Raw genomic sequence first — 14,577 nt, forward strand, 5'->3', positions numbered from 1 at the left:
AATTATTCAGTCCAGTGTTATCAATAATTTTGGCATTTCATTGGAATCTTTTTCTGACATCATTAGTTGTATGGACATTCATTGTTATGTTTCCAATCTCAGTTTCCAGATGTGCCATCCAGATGATCCAGTCTCCATCCTCTCTGTCTGCATCTCCAGGAGACAGAGTCTCCATGACTTGCAAGGCCAGTCAGGGTATAGGTGGTTGGTTAGTCTGGTACCAGCAGAAACCAGGGAAAGCTCCTACACTCCTGATTTATACAACAAATACATTGGCATCTGGAGTTCCATCCAGGTTCAGTGGCAGTGGATCTGGGACAGATTATTCTCTCACCATCAGCAGCCTGCAGCCTGAAGATGTGGCCACATATTACTGTCAACAGCATAGTGCTTACCCACCCACAGTGATACAGGTCATAATAAAAACCTCCCAGGGAAGCAGAAGTGAGAGCCTGAGCACCCCAGCTGCTCCTCCTGTTGCTTCCACCCACTGAGAGTGGTTCACAAATGCAGGTGTTCTGCAGAAGTCACTGGAAGTGCTGGGAAGAAGTGGACAGAATAGCCCCTTCTGTCATTTTCCCTCTTGGTCACTGTTTCTTAGCCATCATGATGCCTCTTTTTATTTAAAGTAAAAAAATATTTTACCTGTAGATACTGGGTTATGGAATCTTATGGGAATCCCAGGTGGGAGGAGTATACACTGATCAAGATAATCCAAGCATCTGATATGTACATGAAGATACACACACACACACACACACACACACACACACACACACACACCAGTACCAAGGTTTGAGCTCAGAACTTAGTGCTTCCTTGGCTTACTTGTGCAGCCATCTACCACTTGAACTGTGTCTCCGTACAGGGTTTTTCCAGATTATTTTGGAGATGAAATCTATCAGAATTTTCTTCTCAGGAATTTTGAAATGCAGTCATCCAAGATCTCAGCTTCCTGAAAAATGTATCCAGTAAATATTGATTTAATAGAGAGAATTCAAGTCTGAACATTTAGTTTTTTTCTGTATTTTTCTTACTTTGTAGTTGTGGGACTTAGAGCCTGGGCACTGTTTCTGAGCGGAACTTTGGTGCTCAAGACTAGGGCTCTACCCCTTTAAGCCACATCTTCATTTCCACATTTTGGGTGGTTAATTGGAGATAAGAGGCTCCTAGATTTTCCTGATGGGTTAGCTTTTATCTGATTTAGTCTTCACATCACAGCTTTATGAATAGGCAGGAATACAGATGTGAAGCAGGCAGGAATACAGATGTGAAGCAGGCAGGATTACAGATGGATGCCACCAGCTTTCCTGGTATGAACTGTGGATTTAAAAATAATGTAAATCCCCCTTTTAATAAAAGACTTGAATTGTCAAGGTACAATGAGTAAGAGGTCAATAAACTGAACTGGATCAAATTGCACTGTCATGTATGTAAGTATCACAACACAATCCCATTGTACAATGAATCCACACTAAAAAATAATGCAGAGAACCTTTAGTGCTCAGCTGTGAGGAATTGCCCAACAACATTGGTAAATAGGCAAAAGGTAACCATAACAAATGATCATGTGAAAAGATGATCGTCAACATTGCTTACTCTATGGAAATTAAAACAGAAAATATCTATACACTTAGTAGGTTGTCAAAAAACCCAGAAAGTTTCTCAATGTCAAATGCTGAGTAGGATTCTCATTGATGGCTCTCATCCTTGGCTATTCCTAACCTAAAACAGTAAGTAGTACTTCGGAAGGCATTTTGGCAACTTGGTACAGACATCCAGACGATCTTATGAGTATTTTTCTTTCAGCTCATAGGTTCATTTGAATAGCAAGCATGTTCTCACACAATACTGCTTGTGGAAAATTACAGTGCCTTTCTTCATGCTTACAAACCCAGGTAAAAAATAACAATCTTCTTAAAAAGATAAATTTATAGGCAACCTGTGAAACTTCCATAAAATAGAATCTCAGTCAATGACAGATGTAAAGGTTTTTCAATTCACACAGCTATGGATGGATCTGAAAATGTAGGCTGTTTAGTGAAAGAATCCGTTGTGAAAAGGCTATGTACTGTATTGCTTTGTTTATGTGATTTGATCAGAATAGGAATACTACAAGGAGGCAATTCTAGGTTTGCCATGGATTAGGAACTGTGAGAAGTGTATTTGGGTTGTGGGGGGCATAGAGAGTCAATGTTCCCTTAGACAGGAACTGTAAAATATACAGGAAATGTTGAGGGTGATAGTAGATTTTGTTAAGTTCTTCCTTTAACTAGCTGACACTTGTTTCAAGTCTAAGACCTGTGACATTTAAAGAACGTGTTCAGCCACCGCATTCTACAGAGCTTGGGTTAAAGGAAATGAAGAGATAGAAGGGAAAACTTCTTCAAAGCTTGTTTGTCAGTAGAATGTACCCAACTGCTTTCAATTGGAAACATGACATTTGCTATGAAACACCACAGAAGAGTCTTTGTGCAGGTAGATGTTTCTCATGGTTTGGTGAAAGCATTACGCAAACAAGGTACAAAGATGATTATACTTACAAAGTTACACAAAGTTACACAAAGGGTTTCATCTCACCACTTCAGTGTTTGGGTGCAACATCTTGATCAATTTCACCTTTCCACCACTCTCTCGAGGGAAATTTTAATAAATCATTTAATCAATTTGCTGTACAATTATAATGCAGAAGTGAAAGAATATCAAGTGGATTTTAAAAATAGATACACGGAATATATTCACACTTTTAAGTATAAACATGTCGATCATTTTCTTTTTCCCTTATAAGTTCAGTTAGTTCACTACCTGTAAGAGAACACTTTGTTCACCACGACGATTCTTAACCCTAACTCTTAACAGGAAGTTCCTTGGAAAGAGAGTTTCTAGCACTTGTAGCTAACATCCCTAACAGAACACTTGGTAATTCTAGTGTCAGATGCCTCTTCATCCACCTCAACTCTGGGCTCCTGTTGGCTAACTCCCTGACGATCCCAGCTGTTGATGGTGGGTGCTGTGTCTTTCTCTAGACTAACTGAAGCAGTCAGGAGAGCCAGGCCTGCTGTCGCCACATTCCTTTCCAAAAGACTGTCCTGGACATAAACCTGCCCATTGTGTGATGGCAGCATCATGTGAAGTTCTAGACTTTCACAGCAAGGTCCCCCTTCAAGACACCATGGATTTGTAGTGATTCTCATCAAACACAGAACTCATCTGATTGGTCCTTTTCTCAGAAGAGCAGGCCTCACCCTCCCTTGGCTCTTCTCACTCTGTTGCCCCCACCTGGATATTTGCATACTGCTCCCTAGGGAGGACCTTCCTCTCTAAGTCTGTGATAAAGGCTCAGGTCTGAACTTGCCTTGACCAGTGAAGACTCCTCATTTCACTCCTAGAAATGAAGTCCTCCTCTCAGCTCCTGTGGCTGTTAATGCTCTGGTTCCCTGGTAAGGACAAAGGGAGATGAGGAGTGAGAGTGGGTGGGAGGTTGGACTCTCAGGGTCCAGTTATGCCCTATGTGTTAAATGTGCACGATAGGGCAAGTGAGGTTTAGGTCTGGGACAATGGGGAATAATTCAGATAGAGCTAGAACCTGTTCCTGGATAAGGACTCTGGTAGGTGAGGATACTGCCACAGATAATACCTGTGTTTCAAAAAATCTCTCTTTTGATATCTTAGATTATAAATCAAATCATAAATATGAATAAGAGGCATTGTATATCTAAATAGTAATAAGTGCATGTCTTCTTACATTTATACATGATCTTACACTTTTGTGTCATTTTGATTTCAGGATCCAGTGGAGATGTTGTGATGACCCAGTCTCCACTTTCCCTGCCTGTTACCATGGGAGAGCCAGCCTCCATCTCTTGCAGGTCTAGTCAGAGCCTTCTGCTTAGTAGTGGAAACACATATTTGGAGTGGTACCTTCAGAAGCCAGGCCAGTCTCCACAACTCCTGATCTATAAGATATCTAATCGATTTACTGGGGTCCCAGACAGATTCAGTGGCAGTGGGTCAGGCACAGATTTCACACTGAAAATCAGCAGGGTGGAGCCTGAGGATATTGGAGTTTATTACTGTGGGCAAGGTTCATATTTTCCTCCCACAGTGATACAGCCCTAATCTAAAACCTCTCCTCAGTCTGGAGGGCTGAGCGGCTTCAGGGGCCACTGGTCTGCAGAGCAGCAGAGCACATTGTGTGAGTCTGCCTAGCAGGAAGATATTGTGGTCCATGTGAGAGTGACTGGAAATGAAGAGTATGTTGCAATACGGTAAAATACAATGTATGAAGACCAGGAGAACAATTATCTGAATACAGAGACCAGGAGACTTCAATTAAAACATGAGGGATATATTTTTAATTCACTTCTCTCTTCAGTAATACTAAAGCCAACTAACAATCTAAGAATCAAATGACTTCTGTGATTTTTTTTCCTTTCCAATGAAACTTACAATACTTCCATCAAGCTCATCCTTGCCTCCAACCTTATGAGAGGCTTTGTGTTCAGGAGCTGGAAGCCCAGTGAGTCTTTTCTAGCTTCTGCTCTGTGTGTTCTTCAAACTCTGCCTGACCATCAAGACTTTTGCAGAGTTTGATCACTGTCCCTTAGCTCCATCAATCTGGGGAAGACACAAAATTGCACAGGGTACAGTGGTCTCTGCCTTTTGTGTCCTGGATCTCTGGACCTTCTTAGGACAGTGGAGTGTGGTAGAGCCATGCAACGTAGTTTGTAAGTCCCAGAAGTCTGAGACTGAGCTCTGATCAATGGCCACAGCATTCACAATCCAACCTGGTGAACCTCTGTGACTTTATATGAAAACCATGTCAGAAAGGCATCATTAATACTTAAGGATATCTCTCATCCACTTCTATCACCTTAAGCATTTGTTGTTTCCTTGTAATGGGCCTTTCAGAGGCCTGGAACTATGAAATTGTACAGCCCCGGGCTCAGGGGAATCTCTAACTTCCACCAGTGTCCAGTTTGCATCTGGCTCTGATGGTATAAACTGTGTCATCATGATGCTTTCAAAGCCATCTGGAAAAAAAAGAGAGTGAAGTTAGAAATGATCTGAGCTCATCAAGGTATCATTCATAAGAGAAATAGAGGTTTGGAATGTATATGAATGAGTAGAATAGCTTAAGTCACATATGAAAATTTAATGCAAAGTTAATGCAAAATTTAGCCACAACTGTAGCATTCTGTAGAAGAAAATGCAGAACCAAATCAGAGTTTTGTCTGAGTTCTCACCTGTCTGGGCATTTTACCACGGTAGACAGGGATAACTTTCTGATTTCTAATTCTTGCCCAGGCCCCTCATAGTACAAGTCAGCAGGAAAAAGAGTACATTATCACTGTGCCTCTAGGAGAGTGTTGTTACTGCATGAGTGTTGCTAGAGTTTTATCACTTTTTCCCATCTAAGACTTTTTCCAATTGAGCACTGGGCCTGCAGTATACTTTGGAGGAATTTCCTGATACTGAGTGTAAGATCATAGTAACATAAATGCATACCTGTACATCCAACGCAGTTCTGATGCTCAGTGACTGATAGTCACCACTTTCCATCTAGGTATTTTGCCAATTGAGTGATGGGTCTGGAGGTCACTTATAGGTATTTCCAGATATTTTTATTGAGCCTAAGGTCATAGGAACAAAATTTCATTGTAATATATTGATAAAAAATGAGAAATTACATTGAACATTTTCAGCCAACATTGGACAAGTCGTGGAAAATCTTTGTAGAAAATATATACATATGTAAATACACATACTTAAAATAACTGTGTAATCCTTATTTACTTAAATATATATTTAAAATATACTTAGCTGCTCATTGCCTTCTGAAACCAGAAATAGCCTCATCATCTCTAATCACTTGTTACAAAAGCAAAATTGCAGATCTACTTGTGGCTAAGGAATGATGTGCTGTGTTTTGTCTAGGTAACAAGTGTTGAGGGAATGTTTTAGAGTCTATGCTTTGAGAATTCAGCAAATAAAACCTTTTAAGACAAATTGTAGGCAGAACATCAACATATTTGTCTGATAAACAATTATATTTGTTCAGAGATATTAAAGTCCATGTTCATAATTATTTTTCAATTGAATGATCCAACCCCTTGAAAATATAGTGGAATAAATGTTTCTTTGGTAACTTAACTATAAATAAAAAATGATGACTTCAAATTTGTATTTCTGAAAAATCATATTAAGTGAAGTAAGCCAGACCCAAAGAAACATAGCCTCAATGGTTTCCCTCATTTGTCATAATTAGTAGAAACCTTGGGCTCTCCTAGCAGAGATTTACAATAGAACAAAACCTAGATTCATAAGGCCATATAGAATGACGCTAAATGAAATGACTTCCAGGATATAGAAACAAAAGTCATATAATGAGTGATTGTTGTCCTTTATGTACTATGTTATCTCTCATCTCTTTTGCTGTCCCTTGGTTATCTCATATTGTTACAGTATTTCACCTGGTTATCTGATATATTTTATATATGCATATTTGGTTATTCGAAGTTGGATAGGGAAGGGAGGAAAACAAGATGAAGGGCTTGGGATGGGGGAGGGAAATGGGTCCAAGACATGAGAAAGGGTATCAATGTATGTGAGGTAATGCACCTTCTATCTGATGAATATAATGTAACCCTTTTATTAGCTACAATAAAAATTATATGAAAAAAGAATTAAAGTAACCTAAAGCATGAAAAGTAATTGTGTTTTTGTTCTGGAGGTATTTGGACATAATGTCTTTGTATTTTGTGAATAAATAGAATTGAGTCTACCCTCGCTTCTAATCTCATATGAAATTAGAACAGATCACATGGAATTCAAAATATTCATATGAAGTAGAGAGGGAGAGGAACGCTGGGAAATGTCCTTCCTGAAGAGACTAAGATGAGAGGAGTTCACAGCTGATGACCCAGTGAGGTCATGGCCAAATTCTCTGAATATATCCAGGAAGGCATTGCCCAGCACCATTGTCATCCCTGTCTCTTCCTAGTCAACAACTTACAACCGTACTTGTGAGCAAAATGGAGGAGAATGGAAAAAGAAGAGGCAGGACTTGACTGTCAGCAGGCCAGGACTTTAGTGAGCAACAGTGAGGGCCACAAAGCTTCCCGAAGGAATGGAGATTGTGCTGGGGACTAGATTTTGGGGTAGGCTTCCATAGGGATAGTTTACTTTCTTCTTTCCCTATATGGATCCCTTTGATGTCCTTTTATTGCCTTATTGCTCTGGCTAAGGGTTCCAGCACTATATTGAAGAGAAGTAGAGAGAGTGGGCATCCCTGTCTAGTTCCTGATTTTAAGGTGAATAGTTCCAGTCTTTCACCATTTAGTATAATACTGGCTGTAGGTTTTTCATATATGGATTTCAGTATTTTGAGGAATGTAGCTCTTATTCCTATTTTTTCTAGTGCTTTTAACATGAATGGATGTTGTATTTTGTCAAATGCCTTCTCCGCATCCAGAGAAATTACCATATGATTCTTATCCTTAGCTGTATTGATGTGATGTATTACATTGATTGATTTGTGAATGTTAAACCAGCCTTGCATCTGTGGGATGCAGCCTACTTGATCATAGTGTATGATTTTTTAAGTTTGTTTCTGGATTCTGTTGGCCAATATTTCATTGAGGAGTGTTGCGTCTGTGTTCATTAGAGAGATAGGTCTGTAGTTTTCTTTTTTTGTTGGGTCCTTCCCTGGTTTGGGGATGAGAGTAATATTAGCTTCATAAAATGAGTTTGGTATTGCTCCTTCTTTTTCTGTTTCACCCGCTGTTGTAAGGCAGAGTCTCAGCACCCCCCACTCTCCAGACCCAGTGGCCTGGGAGAGGAACCTGTTGGGCTTGTGAGCTGGGACACCTCCGCCCCCTTTGGTGGGTAGGTTTCTATAGGGCTTAACAAGGAAGCAAAGTTAGAAAATGGGTTCTGGTCTCGTGGGGCTGAGGGTGATGTTCACGGTCAGGCCCACAGTGGAATGTTCCACCGGTTTTGAGGGGCTATTACCACCTGGGGACAGAGAGTGGTTTCAGCCCAGGTAGGAATTGCCTAGGTATGTGCTCCAGCTTGTTGGTGTGATCTTGGTGTCTTGCTTGACCCTGGGGAATTAAGGCAGGACTCAATCCCTTCAATAGCATGGGTTTCAGTCAGTTTCAGTCCAAGGAAAAAGAAGTATTTGCATGAAATATGTAAGGTCATTTCACAAACAGGAATACTTCTTGATATAAAATGGAAGAAAACACAACTAAACATGGATGAGATATTATTTTCTTTCCTACTCAGAATGTGTCTAGAATTCAGAATCAACAGCATCCTTGAGAGCATGTTATAAATACAAATTTACAAAATTATCTCAGATATGAATCTGTATTTCAGCAAGTTAACAAGTGATCGCTGTAAGGATTAGCAAGCTGTTTTTGGTAGATTAGTATCACAGATAGAGAAATGGTTTTTCCTTCACAATTAGATCATTTAAGTGCATTTCTATTATTTAATCCACCCCCACACACATACACACAAACACATAAAGCACAGCAGGCAACAGTCCCTTTTTAGAACAAACTAACTGACTTAAATCTGAGTAAAAATGAGTTTTGTTTAACTCACAGTTTTAGATGCAGAAATTCCTAGATGCAATATCCTTATGTGTCTGTACTCAGATCAGGTCTGAATTGTTTTTGTCACAACAGAAAGAGAACTATCTGCAAGCTGAGGTGGCCAAACATATGGTTGTTTTCATTTTATAATGAAATATTTACAATCAGAACTGATTTACTCCATAAGAGCAGCTTTAACCCTCCAGAGGGAAGCACCTCAAATGACCTAATCACTTCCCCAAAGTCTCCTCATCCAATGGCAAATTTTGTCCATTGGGTATCAGTACCAGGATCCTTCTCCAGGTGTTCTTTCTTCTCAGGTGAAATAAAGACTAAAATCCCGGCAGAAGGGCTGGATGTAGCTCAGTGGCAAAGTGCTTGTTTAGCAAGTGCAACATCCTAGGTTCGATCCCAGCACCAAAAGAGAAAAGACAAAAAAAAAATCTCTGACATAAATAAGCAGAGAATGGCTAAATTACACTGGGACTGGAGACATTTAGAAATTTTATGTTAACTTAAGATAATCTGAATTATGTATATTTTTATTCACCATTATATTTTGCTAGTCTTAGGGCTTGAACTCCAAAATTATCTTGCACTTTTCTTGTTTTTAATAAATTAATTATTTCTGCAATATTCATTGGTTTTAGTTTATGAGAGACTAGATTGAAGAACCATTAAGTGACAGTGCTATCTGTTATCAAAGCTAGAGCATCATTATTCTAGGATTGGAAAAATTATTCATCCATGCATCCTTTCATTTATTAATATATATGTATGTATAAATCTGCACATAATTGCATATAGATACATATGTGAATTTTTGGTGATTTCTCTACTTGCATTCTCCAAAATAGCTTTTTTTAAAATGAATTATTGGACACAATTTTCTTGTAGATTGATTACAATTTTTTTCATCAGCCATGTTGCTGAATGTCTCTACAAAAAGGTTTATGGAATTTTTCCCGTCAGGGTATATTCAATAAGAAATATATGTGAGAGAAATCAGGGAGTGCTGCTGTGTTATTCTCTTTTTTTGCCAGTCCTGGGCTTGGGCTCAGGGCCTGTGCACTGTCCTTGGACTTTCTCAAGGCTTAGGTCTCTACCACTTGAGCCTCAGCACCACTTCCAGCTTTTTTCAATATATGTGGTACCGAGGAATTGAACCCGGGTCTTTGTGCATGATAGGCGAGCATTCTACCACTAGGCCAAACTCCCAGCCCCCTGTGTTATCCTCTTAATGGAGGCCCAGGTTTGAATCACTGATGATTCCATTTCAATTCTAGATTAAGGTGATGGCTGTTGGATTTCTCTGCTACCTGGTTGTTCTTTCCCCTTTGAAATTGTGAGAATCTGTGGTTTTGGTAGTTCATGAATATTGCATCCCTCATCAAAATATCATTACTAAGCCAAGGATTTATAATTTATTTAATGGAGTATATTAATTTTTCTCTCCACATTTTCCTTCTCCTCATTCATGAGGATCTCACAGTTAGTGACACAAAATAGTCCAAACTCATCGTGCTCTTCTACTTTTGATAAAGAATCAGTTATTTCTGCAAGAGTCACTAATTTCATTTATGAGAGAAGAGCTTGGAGGTCCCTTAGTGATAGTTTTATCTGTTATTGGAACTAGAGAATCATTACTTCTACACTAGGAAAAACTATCAATCCAGATACCTTCATCTATTCATATACACACATTCATATATATATTTATATATGTATTTTTACATACACACATGTGAATTTATGGTGATTTCTCCACTTATGTCCACAACTCAAGGTTATAATTAAATAAAATCTTACACAAAATCTATTATTTTCCTTTTTCCGCAGCACAATCTGTATAAAATCTATGAATATGTAACTAAAGTTAGGCAAAATTTTCATCTAATTACTCTTTTTTTACCTCAAGAGTAAGATCAATAACTTTAATTATCCTTCATAGTTTTAGCCATGTGACCAACAGTTCTTCTGGATGATGTGAAATTTCTTGTGGCACTGCCATTTATATTGGCATATCAAACCTCATCTCCCTCCCCCTTCCTCCCACACATTTTTTTACACACTCCTCAGATTGTGGTAATGGTGATAAGATGAAACAACTTTGCATCCATGCAGTAGTGACTTCCTGGGCACCGACAACTGCATAGGCAAATCACCACACACATATGGGTGTCCCCTTGTATTACTCCAGCTTAGCAGCTTCCATATAGTAAACAATGCTGTTTCTCCCTCCTGTACACAATCAACTATCCTCACAGTTGCTCCTAAGTCTGCTGGATTCAAAACGCTCTTCATGGATATCAAGAACAAGATCTTCCTTTTTAGGTTTTTACTCACACTACTTGGGCCCAGTAACTTTAACCCAGGTATGGAACACAATGTTCTCTTAGTAACTAGAAGAGACCACCAAGTGAAGGGGACATATGCAACTTGAGCAAAATGTAGCCTCCAGAATAAACTGAATTTATTTTCCTTTTCAAGGATAATCTCTGCTTCTAAACACAGTAGGTTAGGTGAAGACATTTTAAACCCAGATGGAATAATATGAGGACCTCAAGCATGGACATTTGAAAGTATACGCAAGACTCACTTGGAAAAAAAAAAGATTGCTCAGGCACGAAGGGAGAAAAGAACTTGCTTTTGCAGGTCAGCTGTGATAAAAGTTCAGAAATTCAGGGAAAAAATAAGGTTGAGTAGTACATGAAGTATTTTGTTATCAATGTAACAGATTCCCTTTCCTATTTCACTTCTATGAATTTCATTACAGTGCTGTTAAGTTGCCACATAAATGTTATCAGTGAATGAGAGAAATTCCAACACTTTCCCTTCTGGATAGTAAAGAATTGTGCCAAATTTGTGCAAAATATGTCTGTAAATTTCTGGAACTAAACTTCAGTCTACATGTCTTGTCTCAAATAAAGAAATAGAAAGAAATTTGATTCTCAAAGGGATAGTTGACCTGATTAGCCTATAGGAAAGCAACATGGTGATTCTGTTGATGATCTAGGTCCCCTGAGACTCAGAATGGGTGCAATCACTGAGATGAAGCAGCGGGACCTCTGTGCTTATCCCTGCCCAGAGGCTGCTGATTTGCATGGCCAACAGCACAGCCCACTGCCCTCAGCACTTCTTCATAGGCTGCTGCTCCCACTGTGCAGCAGTCAGTCCAGTGGGCACCCAAGATGGACATGAGGACCCCTGCTCAGCTCCTGGGGCTCCTGCTGCTCTGCTTCCCAGGTAAGGAAGGACCATGCTAGGGAATAACCCAGCTCAATGTGATCTATGATGTTTTACTCTTTAGGGAAACCTTCTTAAAACTTGATTAGTAATAGGGATATGTGTATTAATGTTTCCACACAGGAGCCAGGTGTGACATCCAGATGACCCAGTCTCCATCTTCCCTGGCTGCATCTCTAGGAGACAGAGTCACCATCACTTGCAGGGCCAGTGAGGACATTGAATATGGTTTAGCATGGCACCAACAACATCCAGGGAAAGCTCCTAAACTCCTGATCCATTATGCAGACAATTTGGAAGATGGAGTCCCAACTAGGTTCAGTGGCAGTGCATCTGGGTCAGATTACTCTCTCACCATCAGCAGCCTGCAGCCTGAGGATGCTGCCACTTATTACTGTCAACAGTATAATAATTTGCCACCCACAGTGATACAAGTCATAACAAAAACCTCCCATGGAAGCAGAAGTGAGAGGCTGGGCTGCCCCAGCTGCTCCCCCTCATACCTTTACATTCTGACAGTGTTCTCACAGGCATTCTGGCTTAAAAAATCATTAAGGTTTTGTTTATAGAGTGAGGATTTATGTTTTTTTATATCATAGTTGTCCCTTTCATGTTCAAGTTCAGTAAGACCTAATATGCCCTCCTGACTTAATAAGGGACATAGTTTAGAGCTCTAAGGATTCTGAATTATGGTATCACATGAATTCACACAACAAAAGAAAATGAATATTTATTTTCATACTGAGCAATTTTAAAACCAGTGAAAGGATCATTAATGAGTTTATCCAGGGGTCTATGCCAGAACTCTGACAAAGTTTCAGACTAATTTCACCTGAGAATTTCATACAGAGGGATTGAAGGTGTAGCTCATGATACTGCCAACAACGTGAGAGTTTGATCATAGGCTCCAGAGACCAGAATTAAGATACCCACTTACTTCTGCCCAAGTGAAGACAAAGTCTGACACTATGGTCTCTGGTCCCACTGCTGCCTGCTCATGTGTTGTGTGTCAGTGACAGGCCATGAGATATTGTCCTCTAGGATCAGCATTTGTAGATTCCACCTGTTAGACTGAGGAAAATTCCAAAAGCAGCAGCATTAACTTATACTTTTGTAGAACCTGTCTCACCAAAAAATGTGAGGATAACGTCAGCAAATTCTAGAGTTTCCTTTTGCCTTGGAAAATCTCCATTCTTTGTCAAATTAAATGATCTGCTGTGTGACATAAAACAATACCCACCCATTCTTTTTTGGTAGTAAATAAGTGACTGATGGGAAACAATAAGTCTCCCAATAGATGTGCAGAGCCATGAGCTTCCCTCTCATTACTTGAGGATCAGTAGAAATGGTGGGAAGACCTAGACTCTACTCCCCAGCCTGCTATCCATGGAGAACTGACCTCTACCTCCTACAGGCCTAAGCAGAGCTCTGCACAATGATGGAAATAGTTAATTGAACTGATTTTTGTGGATGCCAGGCCATTCTCTGTGGCTCATCTTGAATGGATTTCACCATGTTCTCTGGGATTCCAGTCTGTTTCAGTGGCAGTAAGCTAGGAACATAATTTTAACTGACAATCTTCAGAATTATTTCTAATCATAGAAGAATACAATACTGTCTGCTCATTGGACTCAACTGCTGTCCCACTGCTATAGCTTTGAATAGGAAATTACCTGCTTGCCTTGCCTAGTTGTAAAAAGTTTGTTCTACTCACCAGACAGACCGCACAGGCTAGCCCATGGTGATTGATTTGCATGTGCCCAAAGCACAGCCCACAGCCCTCAGACTTTATAATAGACTGCTCACTCCCTGTGGTGGAGTCAGTCCAGCAGTCGGCACACAGCATGGACATGAGGACACCTGCTCAGTTCCTGGGGCTCCTGCTGATGTGGATCCCAGGTAAGAAAGAACAATGCTGAAGAATAACACAGATCAGTGTTATTCGTTATGCTTTACTCTTCACGGAAATCTTCTTAGAGGTTGATTAACAATGTGGATGTTGGCTTTTATGTTTGTACAAAGGGTTCAGGTGTGACATCCAGATGACCCAGACTCCATCTTCCTTGGCTGCATATCTAGGAGACAGAGTCACCATCATTGCAGGGCCAGTGAGGACATTGGATATGGTTTAGCCTGGCATCATCAACATCCAGGTAAGTCTCCTAAACCCCTGATCTATGGTGCAGATAATTTGGAAGATGGAGTCCCAACCAGGTTCAGTGGCAGTGGATCTGGGACAGACTTCACTCTCACCATCAGCAGCCTGCAGCCTGAAGATGCTGCCACTTATTACTGTCAACAGGGTTATGATGATCCTCCCACAGTGATACAAGTCATAACATAAAATACAAGGGAAGCAGAAGTGAGGGCTACTCCTCATGCTTCTACCTGCACGATCTGTCCTAGAATCACAGGACAGTGAACGTCTATATCTCAGTCTCTGCAGTGAGTGTCCTGGGCTGAATGATGAAATATTAAAAGTAGAGTCAAGACTACAAACATCAAAATGCACTGTATTTATTCTTGTGTCTTTTAACAACTAACAGATTTTCACACCTTGCACAGAGATACTTCTAAGTTATTTTTTGTTTTGTTTTTATTTATTTTTAGTGTAATTAATAGAAGATTTACATTATATTCACCAGATAGAAGGTGCATTACTTCACAAACATTAATACCCTTTCCTGTGACATGGTCCCCATTTTCCCCACACACATCCCTGCTCATT

The 14,577-nt window shown here is 39.9% G+C and overlaps 2 pseudogenes across 1 annotated transcript; both read left to right on the top strand.

Moving 5' to 3' along the window:
- The first annotated feature begins 11,794 nt into the window (after window positions 1-11,794).
- Window positions 11,795-12,919, top strand: LOC150060359 (immunoglobulin kappa variable 1-16 pseudogene; annotated as a pseudogene). Its single transcript, XR_016536300.1, has 3 exons — window positions 11,795-11,849; window positions 11,973-12,314; window positions 12,891-12,919. The product of XR_016536300.1 is annotated as an immunoglobulin kappa variable 1-16 pseudogene (transcript).
- Window positions 12,920-13,693: 774 nt separating this feature from the next.
- LOC150060360 (immunoglobulin kappa variable 1-39 pseudogene) lies at window positions 13,694-14,193 on the top strand (annotated as a pseudogene).
- Window positions 14,194-14,577: the final 384 nt, after the last annotated feature.

This window comes from Megascapheus bottae, chromosome 7, assembly GCF_031878675.1.
Source record: "Megascapheus bottae isolate mThoBot1 chromosome 7, mThoBot2.hap1, whole genome shotgun sequence".
Lineage (NCBI taxonomy): Eukaryota > Metazoa > Chordata > Mammalia > Rodentia > Geomyidae > Megascapheus > Megascapheus bottae.